The sequence below is a fragment of the Littorina saxatilis genome, unplaced genomic scaffold (genome assembly GCF_037325665.1).
Source record: "Littorina saxatilis isolate snail1 unplaced genomic scaffold, US_GU_Lsax_2.0 scaffold_350, whole genome shotgun sequence".
NCBI classification, from domain to species: Eukaryota; Metazoa; Mollusca; class Gastropoda; order Littorinimorpha; family Littorinidae; genus Littorina; species Littorina saxatilis.
Genome location: NW_027129602.1, coordinates 39,201 through 44,709, shown reverse-complemented (window position 1 = coordinate 44,709; position 5,509 = coordinate 39,201).

Below are 5,509 nucleotides of genomic sequence, written 5' to 3'. Positions count from 1 at the left end.
GGTGTTGTCCTACATTAAGGCCTGGACAGGTCTGAAATGGTGAGCCGAATCGTTCGCTTTGGAAGGAGGGGCGCTGTGGCGAGGTGGTAAGACGTCTGCCTCTTAATCGGAAGGTCGAGGGTTCGAATCCCGGTCTGGTGGGTTAAGTGTGGAGATTTTTCCGATCCCCCAGGTCAACTTATGTGCAGACCTGCTAGTGGCTTATCCCCCTTCGTGTGTACACGCAAGCACAAGACCAAGTGCGCACGGAAAAGATCCTGTAATCCATCTCAGAGTTCGGTGGGTTATAGAAACACGAAAATACCCAGCATGCTTCCTCCGAAAGCGGCGTATGGTTGCCTAAATGGCAGGGTAAAAACGGTCATACACGTAAAATTCCACTCGTGCAAAAACACGAGCGTACGTGGGAGTTTCAGCCCACGAACACAGAAGAAGAAGAAGAAGTTAGCTTTGGAAGGACTGCGTTTTTAATACCCCAACCTCACCAGACTGGGGTATATCGATAGCAGATGGACAAGACACTCTGGACAGCCAAGATAAACAGCTCTTGCCCCTAAGAGGTGGACACAGAAACAAATCACACTGCGGGCTAGTAAGCAACGACTGATCACGATCAATTGGCTGTTTACAATTCAAGACGTGGACTTGAACCTTGAGTTGTTGTCGTTGTTGTTGTAATTCAACAGAAAAAAACCACAACAGTTCTTGCGCCAAGAGATGGACACATAAATAAATCACATTGAGGACTAGTAAGCAACGACTGATCACCATGCATTGACTGTTTGCAAGTCAAGGCGTGGACTTGAACCTTGATTTGTTGTCATTTTGTTTTTTTGCTGTTGTTGTTGTAATGTTACCAATTTGTTGCTATGGTATATCAAAACAAACAGCTCTTGCTCCAAACAGGTGGACAGAAATCACACTGGGGGCTAGTAAGCAACGACTGATCACGATCAATTGACTGCTGCCATTCTCAAGACGTGGGCCTTGATTTGTCATCGTTTTTGTTTTCGTTGTTTTCGGTGTTGTTGTTTTCGTTGTTGTTGTTTTCGTTGTCGATCGTCGTCTGTTTGTCTGTTTGTCTGTTTGTCCTGTTTGTCTTGTTTGTTTTGTTTGTTTGTGTTGTTTGTTTGTTTGTTTGTTTGTTTGTTTGGTTGTTGTTGTTGTTGTTGTTGTTGTTGTTGTTGTTGTTGTTGTTGCTGGTTTTTTTTCATTTCTTCTTCTTCTTCCTTTGCAAGTGTGTTGTAAAGGTGTAAAGAAACACGCTTTGCTCATAGCGATGGTCACTGTAGAAAATCAGACTGTGACTTGCAACCACGGAGGGACCCGTTGCTTGATTCAACTCACGGCGCTGATTTCAACCTTGATTTTTTATATTTAGTCAAGTTTTGACTAAATATTTTAACATCGAGGGGGAATCGAAACGAGGGTCGTGGTGTATGTGTGTCTGTGCGTGTGTGTGTGTGTGTGTGTGTGTAGAGCGATTCAGACTAAACTACTGGACCGATCTTTATGAAATTTGACATGAGAGTTCCTGGGTATGAAATCCCCGAACGTTTTTTTCATTTTTTTCATAAATGTCTTTGATGACGTCATATCCGGCTTTTCGTGAAAGTTGAGGCGGCACTGTCACGCCCTCATTGTTCAACCAAATTGGTTGAAATTTTGGTCAAGTAATCTTCGACGAAGCCCGGACTTCGGTATTGCATTTCAGCTTGGTGGCTTAAAAATTAATTAATGACTTTGGTCATTAAAAATCTGAAAATTGTAAAAAAAAATAAAAATTTATAAAACGATCCAAATTTACGTTTATCTTATTCTCCATCATTTGCTGATTCCAAAAACATATAAATATGTTATATTTGGATTAAAAACAAGCTCTGAAAATTAAATATATAAAAATTATTATCAAAATTAAATTGTCCAAATCAATTTAAAAACACTTTCATCTTATTTCTTGTCGGTTCCTGATTCCAAAAACATATAGATATGATATGTTTGGATTAAAAACACGCTCAGAAAGTTAAAACAAAGAGAGGTACAGAAACGCGTGCTATCCTTCTTAGCGCAACTACTACCCCGCTCTTCTTGTCAATTTCACTGCCTTTGCCATGAGCGGTGGACTGACGATGCTACGAGTATACGGTCTTGCTGAAAAATGGCATTGCGTTCAGTTTCATTCTGTGAGTTCGACAGTCACTTGACTAAATGTTGTATTTTCGCCTTACGCGACTTGTTTATATTTAGTCAAGTTTTGACTAAATATTTTAACATCGAGGGGGAATCGAAACGAGGGTCGTGGTGTATGTGCGTATGTGTGTGCGTGCGTGCGTGCGTGCGTGCGTGTGTGTGTGTGTGTGTGTAGAGCGATTCAGACTAAACTACTGGACCGATCTTTATGAAATTTGACATGAGAGTTCCTGGGTATGAAATCCCCGAACGTTTTTTTCATTTTTTTGATAAATGTCTCTGATGACGTCATATCCGGCTTTTCGTGAAAGTTGAGGCGGCACTGTCACGCCCTCATTTTTCAACCAAATTGGTTCAAATTTTGGTCAAGTAATCTTCGACGAAGCCCGGGGTTCGGTATTGCATTTCAGCTTGGTGGCTTAAAAATTAATTAATGACTTTGGTCATTAAAAATCGGAAAATTGTAAAAAAAAATACAAATTTATAAAACGATCCAAATTTACGTTTATCTTATTCTCCATCATTTGCTGATTCCAAAAACATATAAATATGTTATATTCGGATTAAAAACAAGCTCTGAAAATTAAATATATAAAAATTATTATCAAAATTAAATTGTCCAAATCAATTTAAAAACACTTTCATCTTATTCCTTGTCGGTTCCTGATTCCAAAAACATATAGATATGATATGTTTGGATTAAAAACACGCTCAGAAAGTTAAAACAAAGAGAGGTACAGAAAAGCGTGCTATCCTTCTTAGCGCAACTACTACCCCGCTCTTCTTGTCAATTTCACTGCCTTTGCCATGAGCGGTGGACTGACGATGCTACGAGTATACGGTCTTGCTGAAAAAATGGCATTGCGTTCAGTTTCATTCTGTGAGTTCGACAGCTACTTGACTAAATATTGTATTTTCGCCTTACGCGACTTGTTTTTTTTTTTCGTTGTTATTTGTGTTGTGATTGTTCAAGTGTTTACACTGCAATGACTTTAGCAAACAATTGGTCGCAATGGGCCGGTGGTCGTTAATAAGTTGTGGCCGGAAGGACTGGTTTGATTGTACAATAAATACACATTTGTGTTGTTATGACACCACAATCGACAAACAGACCATTAATAGGCTATACTCGGTGGCCTCAGTTTATTGCAAGACTGGAAACTCCGACACTGCCAATCTCCCAAACATTATAATGCTATTTGTGGCTTGGATATATTCTTCTTTAAGCACACGCTTCAATGTCTCGAGAAGCCTGCGTCAACAACAAAAAAATGTGCTTTCGGGAGATTTATGAATTGTATACCCTCGCTTTGGTTTTAGATAGTACCGAAGACTCGTAAACTTCTTTCAAAACGTTTTTCATGAGACGTTTGATATACCAGTCAATAAAACGACTCGTATTATATTTATATTGCGATTTACTTTATCGTTCGCATTTTGCAAGCAATATGACTTTGATCCGTTTTGATCATCCAATACTTGAAACAAGTTTCTAAATATGTTCACAAGACGTGTGGTCTATCGGGAAATCAAAAACTCAGTTTTAAAATATGAGACATAGTTTTCTTTTCTCGTTTGCATTCATCTGGAAATTAACTTACGCGCAAACGTTAAGCAACACTTTTATATCACTGTATATCAATTATCTATGCTTAATAGTAATCGATTTTATCAATTGTTTTGTATAAAAAAAAGATGTATTTTCACCTTACGGAGTCGATGTTCGCTGTTTACACGTGCAAAACGTGACATGAGCACAGCTCAGTATATCAGAGCTGAATACTCATTGTGACGTCAGTGGCCTAGACCGATGCAAACGCCTGGCCAGATCTGAGATGGCGAATCGAACAGTTCACGAGGGAAGAACCGTGACTTTGAGAGAGAAAAAAAGAAGGGAAGGAAGAAAGAGAGAAGCGAAAACAAAGGGGGAATGAAGGAATAAAGAAAGGAAAAGGGAATGGCAACCCAGATCGAGGTGATTCAAGGGAGGTAATATGGAAGACAGAAACGAGAGTAATTGCCCTTGAAATTAAAATTTGGTTTTCTTTTGAAACTACGGTTAAAACAACATGAGCTGGATTTAACCTTTCAGCCTTTCTTTCATTCAGTCTTGACAAGTGGGGGTGAAGGAAGGGAAAAAGAGAGAGAGAGAGAGAGAGAGAGAGAGAGAGAGAGAGAGAGAGAGAGAGAGAGAGAGAGAGCGAGAGATACAGAGAGAGGGAGAGAGGGAGAGAGAGAGAGAGAAAGAGAGAGAGAGAGAGAGAGAGACAGAGAGAGAGACAGACAATGACAATGACAATGACAATGACAATTCTTTATTTTACGAGGGTAACAGAATAACATAGGTATACTTTTTTGCATCTGGCCCGAGAGAGAGAGAAAGAAAGAGAGAGAGAGAGAGAGAGAGAGAGAGAGAGAGAGAGAGAGAGAGAGAGAGAGAGACACACACACACACACATACACACACACACACACACATACATTTTCTCCCTCTCTCTCACACACACACACACACACACACACACAAGCAGACAGCTACATTCAAATATGGTTAGACGCACACTCAAATAGATCTAGGAAGGGTTCGGTTTTCACGACAAACAGACAGACTTGCACTTGGAGGAGCGAATGGGGGAGGGGGGGAGGGGTGACGGCGAAACGCAGACACAACGACGAACACAAGTATGTTTGCTCGCGCGTTTATGTGGAGGGGGAGTGGGGGGGAGGGGGGGGTGCGCTTGAAAGAGTGAATGGGATGGAAAAGCAAACACACAAATAGATCGGAAGGCCCGACACACACTCTTCTTCGCAAACACCAAATCGGTGAAAATGCAGTGCAGAGCATCGGGGCGAGAAAAAGAAGGACCGGGGCCGATGCAAACCCAGTTTACTTGATTAGAAACGGAAAAGCGGGAGAACATCTTGCTATACTGTTGATTTTACCCAGACGTTGGGTTTTCGCGGATTGGCGATTGTCAAAGAACTGTGGTTGAAAGAGCTGCGAATGTCCGAAACAAGATGTATTCGTTAAAGATTGGGTTGGACGAGGCTGACGTTCGGTGACAGGGTGACGCAGTAGTCGCCCTTGTCCACAGGCAGTTGGTCTGCAGTGACGGAGTTGTCTCCCTGCTTAAGCGTGAACTATTTATAGTAGCTCGATGTTTTTGGTACGTTGGAAAACGTGGAGTAGCTGTTTGTGATGGCGTCTGGTTGCTGCTGTCTCCTTGTATGCTCTTGAAAACCTATGCCTTTGTTTGTTTGTTTGTTTGCTTAACGCCCAGCCGACCACGAAGGGCCATATCAGGGCGGTGCTGCTTTG